General features: G+C 48.9%; 1 pseudogene; it reads right to left on the bottom strand.

Annotated features, from left to right (window-relative positions):
- Positions 1 to 17,480: 17,480 nt before the first annotated feature.
- LOC122145410 lies at positions 17,481 to 20,223 on the bottom strand (annotated as a pseudogene).
- Positions 20,224 to 21,412: the final 1,189 nt, after the last annotated feature.

The following is a 21,412-nucleotide window of genomic DNA, read 5'->3' as shown; positions in this document are numbered from 1 at the left end:
CGTCCTTGTCAGACGCAGACGTCGTCCCCTCCGACCTCGTCTCGTCCCATCCATCCATTTTGCGTGGCTAACGTTCAGGTCCCTGGACGGACAACAAACTTTGCGAACTGTGCGGGCACGTATATCATACCAACGAGTAAACAGGAGTTGCTGCTGCATTATTTGCCTCAAAGAAACCTGGGATGTCTGCAGTGGTTCCCCAGACTCAGCCATTGAGCTTACGGGGTTCTCCGTGCACCGCTCGTCAGACAGAACGAAAGAGCTCACAGGGAAAAGCCGAGGTGGGGGCGGTTGTTTCTTTATCAACAACTCGTGGTGTAGATGAAAGGAACCTACACTCTATTAAATCCTTCTGCTCCCCTGATCTGGAATTTCATATGCTTCTGTGTCGACCATTCTGGCTACCCGAGGGAATCACAGCGGTCATAATCACCGCTGTTTTACATTCCCCCCTCAAGCCAACACAGACCAGGGCACTCAAGGAACTGTATGGGAATATAAGTGAGCAGGAAACCGCGTACCCAGATGCAGCGTTTTTATTGTTATGGGGGACTTTAACAAAGCCAACTTTCCGAACAATAGCTCCGAAATATATTTCAACACACATCACCATCATCAACACGCGTGGTGATCGTGTACTGGACCACTGCTACTCTCCTTTCCGGGGACGCCTACAAATCTCTCCCACGCCCACCTTTCGGCAAAACGGATCACCCTTCCATTCTGCTTCTGCTGCCTGCTTATAGGCAGAAACTGAAAACGGGAAGCACCCGCCTCAGGAAATTCAGTGATGGTCGGACAGATATCTACAAATGCTGGTCGGGGACCATTTCCGGGCCAGCGTCTTGGATGACGACATACGTACAGGTAACGTTTTTTGAAGGTGTTCTGTCACGTAGTGGACTAACAGGGACATGTGGATTGTAATAGCGATGTTCGAGCAAGCCTTGTCAGCGCGGACATCCCCGCTTTTTTAAATCCGGAAATGCTGATGATCGCAAACAAGCCAGTTACGATCTCAAGGAAATCAATCAAAGCCACAAAAAGACAATACAAAAACAAAGTTGAAGAACAATTTAACACCAACGATGGTAAGAGGCATGTGGCAGGGAATCAATAACATCACAGATTTTAAAGGGAATAAACCAGCTACTGTGAACATTGCCGCACTCTCTAAAAACCGGATGAGCTTAATAACTTTTATGCTCGTTTCAAAGCTCACAACACCGCCCACACAGAGAGCGCTCCCGCAGCTGCTGCAGAAGAAGATGTGATGCATTCTCCGTCTCTGTATTCGCGGATGTATGTTACCCGATCCTTCCTGACGGTGATGAATTCCGCAAGGCTGCGGGTCCTGATGGCATTCCCAGTGCCCAGGCCGTGTGCTCCGAGCATGCGCATTCTCCAACTACTCCAGTGTTTTTACAACTGACCATTTTTCAAACCTCCTCTCTCTCTGTCTGTCTGTGGAGTCCCTCGGTGCTTCAAAAAATCCACCATTGTGCCCATACCAAAGAAAAATTATAAAATCACATGCTTGAATGACTGGACGGCCTGTTGCTCTCACACCCATCTTCAGTAAGTGTTTTTGAGACGACTCGTCAGAGGACTACATCTGTCCTCTGTGCTGCCTGCCTCACTGGATCCTCTACAATCTTGCTTATCGTAGCAACCGTTCTACAGACGATGCTATTGCTTTCTTCTTCCCAACACTTAACACTGCTCTCTTCTCATACCACGCTGGAAATAACGGAAACACCTATGTGATAAGGCTGTTTGTGGACCTACAGCTCAGCATTTATAACACCATATTGCCTGCCCACAACTTGTTGCGAAGCTGCCAGACCTCTGCTCTGGGACTAAAACAGAATCTCTGTGCAGCTGGATCCTGGACTTCCTAACAGGGGCAGAAAGCCAGGTGGTCAGAACGAATGGGCAACAACACTATCATCCCCGCTGACCCTCAACACTGGTGCTCCTCAGGGCTGTGGTCCTCAGCCCGTTCCTGTACTCCTTCCCTGTATACACACATGACTGTAACAGCCACACACAGCTCCAACGTCATCATCAAATTCGCTGATGACACAACGGTGATAGGCCTGATCACCGCTACAACGATGAGAAGACGTGCCTACAGTAGAGGAGGTGTGAGCACCTCTGACTAAATTGGTGTCAGGAGAACCACCCTCTCACATCAACATCGTGACAAGACCAAGGAGCTTGGTGGGGGGATTTCAGGAGCGGAGACAGAGCAGAGAACCACACATTCCCATCAACATCGACTGTGGAGACCTCCTGTGGAGCGGGTAAGCAGCTTTCAAGTTCCTCGGTTTGTAAAACATCATTGAAGATTCTCACCTGGGTAGCACACACTGATTGCAGTGATGCAGTGCTGAGTAGAAGAATGGCACATCAACGCCTCTTCTTCCTGAGACGGACTGAGGGAAGTTTGTAAGAGGAGTTTAGGCCCCAGCAATCAGCATCCTCAGCAGTATTCGTTCTAACACCTGCACTATAGAGAGCATCCTGACGGGCTTCTGCATCACTGCTTGGTTTGGAAAACAGCACCCGCTGGCAACCCACCGTGGCAACCGTGTCCCAAAGCTCTGAAAAGGGTTCGTGCGAACTGCCAGCCCACATTGTTTTGTGGAGGTGAGCTTCCCTCCCATCCAGGACATCTACAGCCAGTCGCGGTGTATAAGGGAAATCCCGGAGGATCATATCAGTGACTCCAGACATCCTTCCACAGACTGCTCTCTCTCTGCTGCCCTCAATGAAGACGTCCTCCGCGACGCTCCATCCGATCCCGCACTAGCGACCGCCTGGAGTGGATAGGCTTTTTTTTCCCTCAGGCTATCAGACTTTGCAACAGTCTGAACTAATACACCCTACAGCATATTCCCACAATATGGTATGCGGCACACATGCACTTTAACTTTAACATTCAACACCGAACTATTTAATACACAATAATCTAACCTGCTACCACTGGATTCCATCTAATGCACATCCAAAACGATTTTCTTGTATCCAGCACACGTACACTCTGATTTGCATACCTTGGCAGATTTCCATGCGTATATATGTCTACATAATGTAGAATGTGTAACATTCTGTGTATAGTGTATAATGTGCTTATTTGATTAACTGTATGTAGTACAGTAGTGCGTACATAGGTTGGGCGTAAAAGGGTGTGGTGTGGATGCTAACTGTAAGTCATGTACTAATAGTACCACTGTGTGTACTGACTATATGTATGTTGCATATTGCGTATATTTTCACCTGTTGTTAAGTCTGTATGGTTCACATGTTACCGACAGTTTTCTTCTGTTCTTTCTGCAGTTTCTGGTGCACGTGCTCCCAAGAATTTCACTCCACCAATGGGCACACGTGTGCTGTGGTGATGTGACCATAACCGTGACATCTGACTTGACACTTAGAGCTTACTGCTCCTATTGGTTGTGGATGTTGTTCTGCACAGGCTATTAGTAAACAAACTTCAGTTAGTCCAAATGCAGCAGCTAGAGTTCTTACTAGAATACACAGGAAGTATGACATCATATTAGCCCGGTCCTGTCAACACTGCACCTAGGCTCCCTATCAACCATCCGTATAGGTATTTTAAAAATCTCTGCTTATTATTATAAAGCCGCTTGAATGGTTTACGCAACCTCAGTAGTTGAAAACGAGCTCTTGTTACATTATAGTCCTCCACGTCCGTTTCCGTTTCTCAAAACTCTGGCAATTTGGATAATACCTAGAATATCAAAGTCAACTCTGCAGGCGGCAGATCCTGCCTCATCCAATTTAGCCGCCCAAAAACTCTGGAATACACCTACCTAACATTGTGTCGGTGAGGCAGACACACGTCTATTTGGCAGTTTTAAATCTAGATTAAAGACCCACGCTTTAACCTGCTATTCATATTTCGCTTACTGTTTTATGGGTTTTTTTTTTTTTTTGTTATTTGTTAGTATTTTACACATAACATACTAATACACTTCTAATAATCCAAATCCGTTAAAGGATTTTTTTAGGTCTAAAGCATTACGTAGGTAAACCGGTCAAACCGGGAACCATATTCCCATAACACCCGATGTACTTGCTACATCGTTAGAAGAATGGCATCTACGGCTCATATTAGTCTGTTTCTCTCTAGTGATATTATTCGGGGGGTCACCGGTAGCCAACCAGATCCAGGTCTGTATCGCAAGTCAGTCGACGTGCACCTGCAGTCACCCGGATCCCTTTTTTTATGTATCCAGCCCAGATGGTGGGATCCAGCAACCTAGAAAGGACCCTCTTCACGCCCTGAAAGACAGCGTAGCAACAAGACTAGAGCACCCAGGAGACAGATCCCTCTGTAACGAACCTTAGTTCTCAGACCACGCCCACCGTGACATGACCACAGGAAACATATGATTCCGTCTGCCCCATCTGACTTTACTGCAGCCTGGAATTGAAATGGCTGGTTTTGTCGTCGGGTCAGAGGAGGAACTGGCCCCCCAACTGAGTCCTTGTTGTCGCCCAAGGTTTTTTTTTCATGTCCATTCACTGTCCACTGAGTAGGAGTTGTTGAGTTTCCTTGCCGCTTCCCCCCCGCCTCTGGCTTGCTGCTTATTGGGAACACTTGCATTACAGCGATGCTCGATGACTTGATTTCAAATTATGCACAGATACCATTTAAACTGAAACTGCAGCTGCATGATACATGCACTGAATTCAATGAGAACTGCCTTTAAACTGTCCCATTTTGCATTATTGACATGTTTGCCTAATTAATGTTGTTCAGTTGCGTTGACGCAATCTTTTTTTGTTTAAAAGCGCTATAAAATAAAGATGCCCTTGGACTTGATTGTACCTTGACTGTGATCTATTTCGAGGGTAAACTCAACGACCAATGCCCCTTGGCATGCAATTATTGCCCAAGAGTAAAGAAGGCAGCAGGTGCAATGCATACCACTTTTTGGTTTGGAGCCGAGCTACAGTATCGTTCTGCTCAACTGTGTCTGCTTGTGAACTACATGGTCAGCAGTCTCACTTAGGCACAGACTGCCTGTGTTCGAGCGAGGGACTTGGTAGATCTAGCAAGCCGGGTCTTGTCCTAGTTCGTCCCAGGAGTGTTGTGCACTTCATGCTAGCACTACCAACTGCTGTGCTGTTGATATGCGGCCATCTCCCCTGTGAATACCCCAGCCAACTGAAATATCAAGATTTTCCTTAAAGAGCAATTTCCTCATAAAAGAGTCTCCATTGGTGACGTCTTTATATAGGACGACCGATTGTCCCTTATTAAGGGATTTCGTTTTCACCCGTGTGATTTCTGGGTTTCAGTCACTCTTACCATTTATGGCACACTTGGTGCCGTGATGGTCACGCTCTCGCCTGCCCTCACGTGTCTGGGCCGTCAAAGCACGCTAGATTTTGCCTTCCGTGGATGCATCAAGTTCCAACCGCAGGAAGATGACCATCTCGGAGCAGCGAAACCAGGCTCCACTACCTCAGGGGCGACGGTCCCGTTTGCCTCTGCCGCGATATGGGGCCTCATTCTGGTGGGACAGATGCGAACCACTTCCAGGCAGTAGAGTTTGAGGTTTACAGTGGTTGGCAAAGCCCGAAGTGGGAACCAAACCCTCTGTGGGACCACATCGCTCCCTCTTGCCCTCACTCCGATCCAGTGGAGTGACCCACCCTGAACATGCTGGGCCCTCTTCACAACGGGCAGCATACCAGCCGTATGAGCAGTGGCATCACCCCGCCCGACCAGATGTCGAATCTTAGGCTCAAGGAGACAGGAGGAGCTGTTTGGATGTCTACTTGGGGTGTAAACTAAAAACTCTAGGAAGCTCTTTGGAGAGTCTACTTGCCGGAGATGGCTGCTAATGCTTTCCCGGGCTGGCGAGAGGGTAGGGCTCAAGTGGAAACCTACACCGCAGATCCCGAGCACCCTCGAGTTGGGCTGGAATGATTGGTTGCTGGGGTGGCCTCCACCCCACCCCCCCAGTGCCTTTCTTCCCGAAAAGTGCATGATGAGTTCACTCACCAAGTTCGTGTGGAAGACGGGCAACCTTTTACTGCCAGAAACCGGCGGTGGGCCCCTCCTCCCTCACCTCCCTGAGACGGCACCTTTTACTGCCAGGAAACCGGGTGCCAGGTGGGCTCCTCCTCCCTCACCTCCCTTGATGGTGGTGCAGCGAAGGGGTATTTCGGCTGATCCTGCCTATGGTGGCTTGCAGGGAAGCTTTTACACGCACTTATGGCGTCAGTTACTGCAGGGTGCACCAGGCCAAGAAAACTGAAGGACCTGCATGAGGGTGGTCACGATCGTGGGACACACTGCCACTGGGACACAGCTGACCACGGGGCCTACGCAATATAGCATTTCCCCCAGTGTGAGCCGTCTTAGTAGTGGCGCCGTATTGGCCCACTCGGGACCTGGTTCCCTGAGTTTAGTGCTGCCTGTGCGAAGACAGCAGCCTTCCTTGGCCCAATTCCTCTGATGATCTACTGACTCAGAGACGGAAACTGGTACTGCCAGAATCTGAGAGACTGTAAGGCCAGGACTTGACATTGTGCAGCGACGAAACTGAAGTAAAATGCAAAAGTTAATATGTTGTAAACATTTGTGAATGTAATTTTACACATTTGTAACTATTAATCTACAACTTCCAATTCAAAACACTGTGTTTTGATCATTGTCTGTGTGTGCAACGTGATAGATTTCAGCTTTTCACATCAGAGCATGTGAGTGTAAATTTTCAAACCTTACAGAATACAAATATTATTATGACAAGATTCTCCACATTCAGATTTTCAACCTCTCAAGTTTAGCTACTGATTTACCTCCATAGCCCACTGGATTGTGGATGCCATAACCCTGGCTTATCAGGCACAGGGTGTGCCCTGCCTGTTCAGGTTTGCGTCGCTCACTCAACTAGAAGTGTTGCATCCTACTGTGGGCTGGCTCGTGGCGCCTCGCTGACAGATATTTGTAGAACTGCGGGCGATTGGGCGACCCCTAACACATTCGCTAGATTCTATAGCCTTCGTGTTAAAGCCAGTATCCTCCTGTGTTCTCTCAAATGGGTAGTGGCACAGAGAGGCCCCGGTTAGTGTTTGACTTGCTAAAACTGCTTCAGAGTGTCTGCTTTACTATAGACCCTTTTGAGATCCTCCCATCACCTCTAGGCAGCTGGATGCGGCGGAACGTCCGGCACCAGGCCTTCTTGATGAAATAGTGAGAACCGTGGAAGGCTGGGCGTTTTTTTTTCCATATTGAGAACCTAAGTGGGTACTCGTATATGTGTATAGTCCACGGTATAGCCATAGAGCGCTGTGTTTCCCTGGCAGACCTCTTCTGCCTTCCCAAGAGGGATTTAATCACCTCAAATTTCTCCATATACACCTAAATGGATGCTATATGTGTATTTGCTCCCAAAAACTCCTTTGGGAAGGATGGGGCTTCCGCAAGTGTCCCTGTTTTCAAGCGATACATATGGGTACATTTTTTCCTATATTATCCAATCTCACTCCAGTGAGCGTAGTGCTTTTGACAGTGGTCAGTGGAACTACGTTTGTTCGAGCCCCCGGCCATACACCAAATAGGGCGCGCAGGAGGCATTGGTGAGCGTGTAGATCCACCTAAGGCCAACGTGAGACTTAAAAGAGTCATTAGGTCCCCAGTGAATGGGAAAATGAAAATATAGTAAGTCTGGAATACTCAAAATATCAAAATTTACAGTAGGTGGGACATCCAAAAACGTTACTTCTACCGCCGCTCGTTACCGCCGCCGCGGCGTTCTGCCACAAGTGCATTTGCAGCTTTTGATGAGCTGAGGGGCGCTTTAATCACAAGTTTTGGGCAAACAAGCGACGTTAAAGCAGCCATTTGCGCGAATATAGACGTCAGCTTAGTCCTCAACTCGTTATTGTTAATATTGACATGCAGAAGTCGGGGAAAATGAAAGGAAAACCACCTTTAGGCAGTTAAAATATTTAATATTCACAGATGAAAGTTTAAGTCCTTTATGAAGATATGTGCGTTTCTCTAGAAACGAATTCAAGCAGGATAAATGTGAAGGCCTATAGATGCTGTGCTGATATTTTCTCTACTACCATATTTTGAGATTTTGACAACATTAAGTAGTGTGACCGTATTCGTTTATATAATATGAATGGGTGTCGATGTATATTATTCAAAAGAAGAACGTTGTGGTTTAACTTATGCATCGGAAGCATTAAGAGTGGTAGTAGCCTATTGTGAGGATATACGGCTTGCGTATTTTATAAATTATTTTCTTTCTCTGTAGTAAAGCGATGAAGGGAGCACCTCGTATATATTTTGCTCCCAATTATGTGAGCCTACATTCATAACACACAAAACGAAACTAAATTAAAACCGCACGATTTAGCTCAATCACTGAAACTGCTAAAGAAGGGACTGATTAATAACAACGTTCTCATGATAAACATCAAGTCATTAATCAAACAACAAATACAACAAATGAGTAAAAAAGAGCGCTTCATTAACTGACAACTTCAGTGATTTTAAATGGCGTACCTCTTACTTTCTTTCATATTACTTTCCCCCCCCCCCCCCCCCCCCCCCCCCCGTAAAAAATAAATAAAAGAAATGAAATATAAATTAAAATTACAGCAGCATTTAAATGCAGGTTTGTACATATATCTGTAAAAATGTCAGAGTACAAGATTTGTATCGCCACAGCGCAAATGATGCTGAGTGCAGCGTTGGCAGTAGTTATTCTCTATTGTCTACATTTATCTCTATTACAAATCTGTTTGGTTTTATTTGGATAATTGAAGTAAAAAAAAAAATATTTACTTTGTAAATGGCATATGGGAAAGAGTGAATTATTATTCTTATTCAAAGTGTTTCTGCGAAAATGATTAAATGTGGTTTGACCGGGAGGCGCCCTCTCGATCACAAGGATTTTTTCCCTCATAATGAAATAACTGAAAAATCTGGGGTGCGGTCTCACAAACATGAGGAAAGAATCTATCGCCAGAAAGCCTGGTGAATTGTCTTTTAAAACGAAATTAAATTCAACAACGAAAAGCATTATGTAAATCTGAGAAGGTTTCATTTCTTTCGATAGCGCGTTCATGTGGACGAGAAGTAAGGACAGGAGGCAACTGCGAGTAATAATGATGTTTATTGACACTATGAGATGATGACAGGCTCCTGGAGAATGACGCAGGGACTTTGATGGCAGCACAGACAGGTGAGTAGATTCCCTTGAGTGCGCTGATAGAACTGGTGAAGACCCGACGATTCCCTTGAGTGCGTTGGTGGAGATGGTGAGGAACAAACACTCCCCTTGAGTGCGTTGGTGGAGTGGGTGAAGGCGAGGTATCCGTAAACAAGGTTGTAATCCAGTGACGACCGAACAGGAAACAGAGCAAGAGGCAGGAACGCCGAACAACGAGTAGACATACGCCACGCGGACCTCACACAACGATCTGACAAACAAGAGACGAAAGACCAGGCATTATATAGGCTGATGTAACGAGCCGCACCTGCCGCTGATCAGCCGATCAGCGGTAACACCCACATGAAAACAATTAACATGACGTCACAACAAACCAGCAGGAGACGGTGCATTCATGAACCGTGACAGTACCCCACCTCCTAAGGACGCCTCCTGGCGTCCCCAGAACCCCTTACCTGTCGATTGTAATCATCGATAAGAGAGTGATCCAGGATGTCCCTAGCAGGTACCCAACTTCTCTCCTCCGGACCGTAACCTTCCCAGTCCACCAAGTACTGGAAACCGCGTCCCCTCCGTCTAGAGTCCAGAATGCGATTTGACCGAATAAGTGGTCTCCCCATCTACGAGTCGCGGCGGGGGGGGGGGAACCGGGGTAGGCGGATTAATGGGGGAATGAAAAAACGGGTTTGATCTTTGACACATGAAGGCGGGATGAATTCTCCTGTACGCTGGAGGGAGTTTGAGGCGGACTGCCACCGGACTAATGATCTTGGTGACAGTAAACGGGCCAATAAATTTGGGAGCCAATTTATTAGATACGGAGCGGAGAGGAATATTCTTAGTAGAAAGCCACACCTTTTGACCCACGACGTATACGGGAGGCCTAGACCGGTGGCGATCGGCTTTAGCCTTGGTGCGCGCCCCCACTTGGAGTAGAGTCTCGCGGGCTCTAGTCCAAGTGCGGTGAACACCTCTGGACGAAGGCGTGAACGGAGGGGACCGCGACTTCGGATTCCAGACTGGGAAAAACAGGTGGCTGGTAACCTACACTACATTTCAAATGGTGATAGGCCCGTAGCTGATATGGGTAAGGTATTGTGGGCGTACTCCACCATCGACAATTGTTGGCTCCAGGAGGAAGGATTCTTGGAAACCAAACATCGCAACACCCTTTCCAAATCTTGGTTGGCTCTCTCGGTTTGACCATTGCTCTGGGGATGAAACCCTGAGGACAGACTTACAGTCGCCCCCAGTAATCTACAGAACTCTCGCCAAAATTTGGACACAAATTGGGGTCCCCTGTCGGACACCACGTCTATCGGGAGGCCATGTAACCGAAAGACGTGATCTACAACGGCCACCGCTGTCTCCTTGGCTGAGGGTTATTTGGGCAATTTAATAATGTTGGCCGCCTTCGAGAACCGGTCCACCACGGTCAAAACTACCGTGTTGCCCTGGGAGGGCGGGAGGGGGGAGGGCGGTGATAAAATCTAGAGCGATGTGGGACCAGGGTCTCGAAGGCACCGGCAGCGGTTGAAGTAACCCATCAGGAGGTCGATTGGAAGTCTTACCAGTGGCACAAACCGAGCAAGCCAACACAAAACTGTGAATGTCGCGAGCCATCAATGGCCACCAGAATCGTTGCTTGACCAAAAACTTAGTACGGTTAACTCCTGGATGACAAGCCACATTAGAACAATGTCCCCACTGGATAACGTTGGACCGTAATCCCTCCGGCACAAATAAGCGATTCGGTGGGCACCCGGGCGGAGGCATTACCCCTTCTAAGGCAGTCTTAACCTTCGATTCGATCTCCCATGTGAGTGTGGAGACCACTAATGTCTCAGGAAAAATACACTCGGGAGTGGACGGGCGTTCGGAACGGTCAAAAATCCGTGATAAAGAATCGGGTTTAATGTTCTTGGAACCCGGGCGGTACGAGATAGTAAAATCAAAACGTCCGAAAAAAAGTGCCCACCGAGCCTGCCTGGAGTTCAACCTTTTAGCCGTACTAATATATTCTAAGTTCTTGTGGTCAGTCCATACAATAAAAGGAACCCCCGAACCCTCTAACCAGTGGCGCCACTCCTCCAATGCCATCTTGACTGCCAACAACTCTCGGTTACCAATATCGTAATTACGTTCGGCTGGAGATAAACGATAAGAAAAATACGCGCAAGGGTGGACCTTGTCGTCTGAGGAAGAACGCTGAGATAACACCGCTCCTACCCCCACCTCCGACGCATCGACCTCCACCACAAACTGACGTGATGGGTCAGGGGTTATTAAGATAGGGGCTGAAACAAAGCAGCTCTTCATCTTGGCAAACACAGCCTCGGCTGTGTCTGACCACCTGAACGTAGTTTTGGTGGAGGTCAAGGCGGTCAGAGGTGCGGCTAGTTGGCTGAAGTTGCGAATAAACCGCCGATAGAAGTTGGCGAACCCCAGAAACCTCTGTAGGGCCTTACGGGAATCTGGACTTGGCCACTCTACCACAGCCTTAATCTTCTCGGGATCCATGCGTATTCCCTCAGTCGACACGATATACCCCAAAAATGGAACCGACTGTGCATGAAACTCGCATTTCTCCGCCTTGACAAAAAGCCCATTCTCTAGCAACCTCTGAAGCACTCGTCGAACGTGCTGCACATGTTCCTGGAGAGAAGAAGAAAAAAACTCAATATGTCGTCCAGGTAGACATATATGAACTGATCAATCATATCTTGCAGCACGTCGTTGACGAGTGCCTGGAAGACCGCTGGGGAGTTGGAAAGCCCGAAGGGCATGACCAAGTATTCAAAGTGCCCCCTGGGGGTATTAAAAGCGGTCTTCCATTCATCCCCCTCCCTGATGCGGACCAAATGATAAGCATTACGTAAGTCCAGTTTTGTGAAAATCGACGATCCCTGCAACCTCTCGAAGGCTGAAGACATCAACGGCAAAGGATAAGTATTCTTGACCGTGATGTCGTTCAGTCCCCGGTAATCGATACAAGGTCGCAGTGATCCGTCCTTCTTTCCCACAAAAAAGAACCCCGCCCCCGCTGGAGAAGAGGAAGGGCGGATTAACTTGGAAGCTAGAGAATCAGAAATATATTTCTCCATAGCCTCCCTTTCTGGAACCGAAAGTGAATATAATTTGCCCTTAGGCGGAGACTTACCCGACAGTAATTCTATGGCACAGTCGTAGGGACGATGCGGAGGAAGAGAAGCAGCACGAGACTTACTGAACACTTCCTTCAGGTGGAGGTACTCCGCGGGCACGTTAGACAAATCCACCGCCTCCTCCTGCCACACAGACATAGAAACAGACGGACAGGCAGACACTAAACAAGACTCATGACATCCTTTACACCAAGTCAGAACATAGTTAGAGGACCAGTCTATCCTGGGGGTTGTGGCGGAGGAGCCAGGGGTGACCGAGGACTATGGGTGCCAGGGGAGAGTCAAGGATGTGAAATGAAATGGTTTCCCGTGTGATTGCCTGATGTGATGAGGGTGATGTCTTCAGTGACGTGAGATATGACTGGGAGTTTCTGTCCATTGAGGGCGTGGACCGTGATGTGGTGAGGAAGGGCTCTGAGGGGAATGTGAAGTTTTGTGTGCCAGTGTACTGTCCATGAAATTACCTTCTGCCCCTGAGTCCAGTAGTGCCTGACAGTTGTGGGTCTGTGCTGCCCACCTTAGTCTTACCGGAAGGAGCGTGGATGATGATGAGGTCTTCTCGGCGGAGATCCCACCCGATAGTAGCCTCATACGTACTACCGGGCCTGGCCTTTTACCGGACAGGTGTAAGCGTGATGCCTGGTTCCCCCGCAGTAGAGGCAAAGGCCCAGGGACCTCCGCCTCTCCTTCTCCTCCCGGGAAAGCCGAGCTCGCCCTACCTGCATGGGCTCGTGATCGGAGGGGCTGGCCGCGTCCCCGCCGCTGGACCGCACGTTAGGCTGGAGCCCTGATGTGGAACTGGGTAAGCTCCGCCTCTCCATCCGCGTCAGCCGTGCGTCGACCCGCAGAGCCAGCTCGATCAGGCCATTCAGTGAAGTGGGGAGGTCCAGGGCGTAGATCTCCTTCTGGACGCGGTCAGCCAGCCCATGCAGGAACATGTCCCACTGCGCCTCCTCGTTCCAATGACACTCTACCGCCAGGGTTCGGAACTCGATGGAATAGTCCGAGACGGATCTCTCGTGCTGCCGTAGCTCCGCGAGCTTCCTGGCCGCCTCCCTCCCGGCGACGGCCCGATCAAAGGCCCGTCTCATCTCGGCGGAGAGTGACTGAAATGAGGCACAGCATGGATCCTGGTTCTCCCACACCGCCGTTCCCCATAATGCCGCCCTCCCAGTGAGCAATGTGAGAACAAATGCCACCTTGGCTCTCTCATTGGCAAAGGTTCTGGGTTGTAGGGAAAAGTGCATGTCACAACGGGTCAAGAAAGCTCTACAATAGTTAGGCTCACCCGAATATGACTCCGGAATGGGGAGCCGTGGTTCCGGCTGGGAGGGGGCTTCCGAAGGGGCTGCCGGAACGGGCGCGGTGTGGGCGGCGCAGTGGGAGCTCGTAGTAACTGAAGCTGTTGGGTGAGCTCGGACACCTGCATCACCAAAGCCTGAACCGCGCGACCAGTGTCGTTAAGATTCCTCTCCTGGGAGTCCATCCTCCGAACACTGGCGCTGAGGAAATCCTCCAGAGCAGACGGTTGATTACTCGCTGCCTCCATAAGTTGGTCAGATCGTTCTGTCACGGCGTGATAAAGGACAGGAGGCAACTGCGAGTAATAATGATGTTTATTGACACTATGAGATGATGACAGGCTCCTGGAGAATGACGCAGGGACTTTGATGGCAGCACAGACAGGTGAGTAGATTCCCTTGAGTGCGCTGATAGAACTGGTGAAGACCCGACGATTCCCTTGAGTGCGTTGGTGGAGATGGTGAGGAACAAACACTCCCCTTGAGTGCGTTGGTGGAGTGGGTGAAGGCGAGGTATCCGTAAACAAGGTTGTAATCCAGTGACGACCGCACAGGAAACAGAGCAAGAGGCAGGAACGCCGAACAACGAGTAGACATACACCACGCGGACCTCACACAACGATCTGACAAACAAGAGACGAAAGACCAGGCATTATATAGGCTGATGTAACGAGCCGCACCTGCCGCTGATCAGCCGATCAGCGGTAACACCCACATGAAAACAATTAACATGACGTCACAACAAACCAGCAGGAGACGGTGCATTCATGAACGCGGAGCGGAGAATTCTATTAAAACTTGTCTTGAACAATTTCGTTGTCATTTGAATATTGATTTTAAGTAGGGAGGCAAAAAAAAAATAGATTTAAATTGTAAAACGGTTTGTTTTGTGAAAAAAAATCGGGGATTTTTTTTTAGGCCATAAGGCCTATCGCCCAGTCCTAATGCAACAGTTTGCATCTTTTTATTTTATTTTTTTTATTGCAACAGTTTGCACCTTTTATTTATTTTATTTTATTTTATTTATTATTATTATTATTATTATTATTATTATTATTATTATTATTTTATTTTTTTTTTATTTTTATTTTTTTGGAGTTAAGGCACTTCCTCTGAAATTAAGTTATAATAACTAATAAACTTTATTGCGCTATACAGTAGTCAACATTTGAAGTGGATCAAACCTTTCTTTAAAGTTGTCCTAAAACCTGTTCTGCAAGTCTGATACCCTCATAAGGCACTGTCCATATGAAAGAGCAAGAGATTCACACCTTTATCTCGACCCCCACAAGCTATACAGAACTACCCCCCAACCCCCTCCAGCTGAACTGAATTCGGTCTGTTTTTGGCTGTGAGGAACGCTGTGTTGTTACTGGGTTGAAACATGCCTGCACTCACAGCAGCCCCTACTCGTTTTATTCATTATTTTCTCGCAGCCCATATTATTATTTTCACTAGACCAAAATAATATCAAATTATCAATTGATAATGAATCATTATTTTGCGAAAATCATGTTATTTGTGAACGTAGGCGTTTGAGGAAAGCTTTAAGACCTTCACAGAGAGCGCGAGCTCTAAGTGACTCAGCTATCACCGTCCGAGGTTTGATTTTATACAATCAGTTTGAGGCGAATACAACTCATTGATCATGAGCCCAACATTTAGCAAAGTGGGAAAACATTCAGTCTACCTGAAGGAAGACGTATTTCATTGAGCTAATGCTGTTAAATAGAGATAAAAAAAAAAACTTGGATCTCATTATATTGAAATACAAATCCAAACACCAGACAGCAACCTACACTCTCAGTGTTCTTTCATTGAAAAGTATGCATTTTATTAGTCACAGGCTATATGGTTGAAATAATATTTTAGTTGAAAACTTTAAGTGCCATTGTTTAAAAAAACTGCATCATAGAAACGTTTTATAGATACCTTAAGTTGTCATACTTTAAAATCCCATGCCATTTGTAATTTCACTGTATTTTCACCTCCTAAAATACTACCCCAATTCTATAATGGTAAAAATTTATTCAGGCCGATGGCGTTTTTTATGACATTATTTATTTTTATTTTTAGAATAATTGTATCCTACATAAATGGGTGAATCAGAACAAATATAACTTTGTAACTGCAGGCAGATATAGGCCTATATTACTGTACATTACAAATATTTGGATCGTCCCCTAATTTCTCTCCCTTATTTTATTAAAGAATAAATACTTATTTCTTCAAGAATAAACATTATAAATAAATAATAAAGAGAGAGAACCTCTATTAGCCTTATTTGTAGGCTGTAGGAGATATGCGAGCGATTAATTGATTTAAAAAAAATAAAAAAGTGGGTTCTTGGTTTCAGAAAACGATTAGCCTATCGTAAAAAAATGCTATGATGAAAAAAGTCATGCTAACTTATTAATTCATAGAAATTAATTGAAGCAATTAAAACCTTTTTTATACTAGATTCAACTTGAATTTCAATACTATTAAGCTGACTTTAAAATCTCAAGGAGTTTATAAATTGAAACGGTAAAAATGTAAACAGTGCATGTTAAATAGCCTAAATGAACCTTGTGTCTTATATTGTATCTGAAGACCTTGATTGCATGTAGCATAAAACTAACAATATATTTTGATTAATATAATTAGATTTTTTTTTTTAAATGAACAATTCCTGTATAAAATGTGACAGCAACCTTTATATCAAACATTTTGAAATCGTCCACAGCTGCCCCCCCCCCCCCCTCTGAACAACGCGAGAGGCAGATTGAGCGCGGAGTGAATGTGATGCACAGTCATTTTCAGATGCAAGGCCGGGAAAAATAAAGCTGGATAAAAACATACACGAAAACACCGCTAAAAAAATAAATTAAGTTTGTGAGAGCTGCATTTTATTACATTCAGAAATAATAAACGGCAGGCCTAATAATGCTCTAGGCTAATGTACCAACAGGATAGTTTTTTTTAGTTCCCTCACTTTACAACAAATTCTTTAAATTCAACAAATTTATCAGAACAGAACAAGAATTACAAATATATAATTCTATTGGATAAATATAATTGCAGTATATAATAATAGAGGCTTATAAACAAAAAAATAATAATAATTTAAAATAATTTAAAGCGATACATAAGGTAAGGTTGGGCTTATCTCTCTCATTCCGGACAAATCCAAACATGCTGCCCATTTGAAGCTAAACTCTTATTCATTAGGGAAAACAGGCTTTGGATTTCACACGTGTTTCAGTATGACGGGAAAAAAATCATAATGACCAAAAATATGCCAAAGTAGACCGCTGCTCTGGCCCGCATGGCTGGAGAACGAATGCTGTTTCCAATGAATATGTGTGCGCATGAAGCACCAGCGCGATCAAAAGTCACAATTCACACATTTTTTTTGGTCACACAGTAAAGGCATAATTCAAAAATGCAAAGTGTTAGCAATTTGAAAAGTCAAGAATAATAACAGAGTGAATAAGAATTATTTGTAAATGCTGGTACCGTTCTCATTTCGCTCTGCAAATGGAACCTGAAGATTTATATATTATATATATATATATATATATATATATATATGTATATATGTATATATATTATATATATACGTATATACGTATATATATATATATATATATATATCTATATTTTAACCAAGAATGAACTGAAATTAAAACATTTAGCTTTTAATCTGTATATATATATATATATATATATATATATATATATATATTGACCACTGACCTATATATTTATATTATATATATATATATTGTGACGGGGTGAAGAAGCACACGACACGAGGATCAAAGTTAAGTTCCCCGAAGGGTGGATTTTATTGAGGTGGTGCAGGGAAAAATAGCCAACGTGAGGGGTTCCGGTGCTCAGTGCTCAGCCTTCTCTTCCTCCCTCGGTGCGCAGTGCTGTGTGTCCGTGAGGTCCATGTCTTTAGCGGGCTGGCGGTCACACGCTGCTGTCTGGAGGAGAAACACAGAGAATTGTTAGCTGAGTCCTTTGGAGACATCTCACCCCTCTGTGTTCGTCGGTGCCGCTTATAAAGCCCGTCTGCAATGGGCTGCAGGTGTGACCGCTCAGCCCATAATGAGCCGGTGCAGGTGTGCCTGCTCTGTTTCCAGGGCGACGCTGATGAGAGCTCGGGACACGCGTCACACTCCCCCCCCCTAAGCGTCGTCCTGTCCCTGTGGAGAAGTGGGGAGATTGGGGGAGGGCGGGGAGTGGAGCCTGACAGACCTGCGAAAGCTGACCGTATCCTCGAGAGTCCATCGGCGTTCGCATTGGCCGTCCCCGCCCGGTGTTGTAAGGTGAAGTGGAAGTCCTGGAGCGCGAGGAACCACCGAGTCACCCTGGCGTTGGTGTCCTTCGCCCGGGCCATCCACTGTAGGGGGGCGTGGTCCGTGATCAGGGTGAACTGGCGGCCGAGAAGGTAGTAGCGGAGCTCCAGGACTGCCCACTTGACGGCCAGTGCCTTCTTCTCGACGGCCGCATACCGTCGTTCCGCTGAGGTCAGCTTCCGGCTGATATAGATCACCGGGTGTTTCCTCGCCGTCGATGACCTGGGAGAGGACGGCTCCCAACCCGGTATCGGATGCATCCGTTTGCACCAGGAAGGGGCGATTGAAGTCGGGGGCCCTGAGCACAGGCTCGGAGGTGAGGGCGGCCTTCACCCGTTGGAACGCGCTCTCCGTCTCGGGGTTCCACGGGACCTTCTCTGGTTGCCCCTTCCTGGTCAGGTCTGTCAGGGGAGAGGCTAAGGAGGAGAAGTTAGGGATGAAACATCGGTAATATCCCGCCAACCCCAAAAAGGCCCGTACCTGCGTTTTGGTGGTGGGCCGCGGCGCGGAGAGGATCGTCGCCACTTTCTTCTCCTGGGGTCGAATGAGGCCGCGGCCCACTTGGTAGCCGAGGTACTTGGCTTCGGTGAGGGCCAGGTGGTCGGCACTTACGGGGGTTGGCGGTCAGTCCAGCCCCGCGGCGTTCCGATAGCACCTTCCGCAGCCGCTCCAGGTGCTCCTCCCAAGTCTCGGAATGAATGACTACATCGTCCAGGTAGGCGGCCGCGTAGGCCTGGTGGGGCCACAGGAGGATGTCCATTAGCCGCTGGAAGGTGGCGGGAGCCCCATGCAGGCCGAAGGGTAGGACCCGGTACTGCCAGGGCCACTGGGGGTCGAGAACGCAGTCTTTCGGCTTGGCCTGTTCGGTTAGGGGGACCTGCCAGTAGCCCTTGGTGAGGTCGAGGGGTTGAAATGTACCGGGCCCTTCCCAGGCGGTCCAAGAGTTCATCGACCCGCGGCATGGGGTAGCCATCAAACTCCGAGACTTCGTTTAGGCGGCGGAAGTCATTGCAAAAGCGGAAGGTGCCATCGGGCTTTGGAACCATGACGATGGGGCTGGACCAGGGGCTGCGTGATGGTTCGATGGTCCCTAACCTCAACATCTCCTGTACCTCCTCCTCAATGGCGTGTCGCCGAGCCTCCGGAACATGATAGGGCCGCTGCCCCGGACGATCATTCCGGGTGCTGTGCGGATATCGTGCTTGAATACGTGGGTCCGCCCTGGCTGGGGAGAGAACACATCGGTGAACTGACTGACCAGGTGTTGCAGCTCCGACTTTTGGGCGGTCGAGAAATTGGGGTCCATGTCCACAGCCACGGGAGGTTGATGAGCGAGGGCTGCCAGCTGGGGCCCGGACCCGACCCAGCGCTTCAGAAGGTTTTATGTGGTACAGTTGGTCCTCTCTGCGTCTTCCGGGCTGCCGTACTCGGTAGGTGACAGGGCCGATCCTTTCCATGACGGTGTAGGGACCTTGCCAGCTGGCCAAGAATTTACAGGCGGCGGTGGGGACGAGGACCATGACGTGGTCTCCTGGCTGAAACTCCCGTGGCTGGGCCGCCCTGTTGTAATGTCGTTGCTGGGCCTGCTGAGCTTTTGCCATGTGCTCCCGGACGATGGGCATGACTCTGTCGATCCGCTCCCGCATCTCCCGGACATGCTCGATCGTGGAGCGGTGGACGGCCGGCTGCTGTTCCCAGGCTTCTCGGGCGACACATCTAGCAGGCCGCGGGGCTGCCGGCCGAAGAGGAGCTCGAAGGGGGTAAATCCGGTGGAAGCCTGGGGCACCTCCCGGATGCCGAACAACACGTAGGGCAGCATCTTGTCCCAGTCGCGCCTGTCTTCTGCAGCCACTCGCCGCAGCATCTGCTTCAATGTTTGATTGAATCGTTCCACCAGGCCGTCTGTTTGCGGGTGGTATACAGTGGTGCGGAGCTGTTTGATCTTGAGGAGCTTGCAGAGGTCAGCCATCACCCGGGACATGAAGGGGGTGCCCTGGTCAGTCAGTATCTGGGATGGTAGGCCGCCCGCCCGACTACTCAGCAGGAAGAGCTCCTGCGCAATGGCTTTCGCGGTGGCTTTGCGAAGGGGGATGGCCTCGGGGTAGCGGGTGGCATAGTCCAGGATGACCAGAATGTGTTCATGTCCCCGGGCGGACTTCGGCAGCGGCCCTACTAGGTCCATTCCGATCCGCTCGAAGGGCACCTCAATGATGGGCAGCGGAATCAGCGGGCTGGGGGGAGGGGTGCGTGGAGACGTCTGTTGACAGGTAGGACAGGCCATACAGAAGCGCTTCACCTCGGCCTCCAGGCCTGGCCAGTGGAACCGGTCGCGGATGCGTCGGATGGTGTTTTGGGCCCCCAGGTGGCCGGCCATGGGATGGGCATGCGCCAGCTCCATCACTGCTCCTGTCTTGGTCCTTGGGACCACCAGCAAGGTTTTTTCCTCCCCCCTTCGCTGTGCGACACAGTACAGCAGGCCGTTTTTTGACCACGAAATGAGGTGTTGGGTGGGGTGCCGGTTGGAGATCCTTCCCTTCGGCGACCCTCACTTGGGCCCAGCAGTGTTTGAGGCGGTCATCCTCGGTGCTGCTCCCGGGCAAAGGCCCCAGCCCCAGCCACCTGCTGGAAGAGGTCATAGAAGAGGTTAGGGGTTATGACGGGAAGACTCACCCTCCCTGGGGCTGTCCGAGGCTAGCAGCACGGGGCGCCGTCCGGGGCTTCGTGGACGTCCGGTGCTGGGGGCGGTTCCCGGCGGGGCTGACAGGCTGGCTAGCGGAGGCGAAGAGGCGGTCGAACCCTGGCCAATCTCTGCCGAGGAGGACCGGTACAGGCAGCTCCCTGACGATCCCAACTTCCACTGGCCAGGCACCCGGGGGAGTCGTGATAGTGACGCGCCGCGCCGGTACTTCCCTGGTATCGCCGTGGACACAGGTGATGGACAGTCTGGCTTTGGGTTCCGGCCGTGGAGGAAGTACCGTCGGCCTGATAAGGTGACCCCGCTGCCAGAGTCGAGGAGGGCGAGGACCAGTCGGCCATTTATCTTCACTTCCGCGCTCGTGGGGCCTGCTTTGGAGGTTCCGCGTGTACGGCACAGCCTGCCAGCCAAGCGCGTCCAGGGGAATGGGGAGCTTTGGTAGGCATGGGCTCATCCTGTGGCCCGGGAACCGCCGGCCTGCCGACTGGTCGCTGGGTGCCCTCCGGCGCGCGTCGCTCCTGGACCACCCTTCGAGGAAAGGGCGGCGCTCGTGGGCCCCAGCCGGTTGTTTTGGGTGGCCTCCGCCAGCTCGTTGGCCTCCACCAGCTCGTCGACATTGGTGGGGTTCCGCATACCGGCCGCCTGCCGGAGAGGGCGGGGAAGGGCCCGTAGGAGG

The sequence above is a fragment of the Cyprinus carpio genome, chromosome A6 (genome assembly GCF_018340385.1).
Source record: "Cyprinus carpio isolate SPL01 chromosome A6, ASM1834038v1, whole genome shotgun sequence".
NCBI classification, from domain to species: domain Eukaryota; kingdom Metazoa; phylum Chordata; class Actinopteri; order Cypriniformes; family Cyprinidae; genus Cyprinus; species Cyprinus carpio.
Note: the sequence above shows the minus strand (reverse complement) of the source record. Positions and strands in the feature narration are given on the sequence as shown.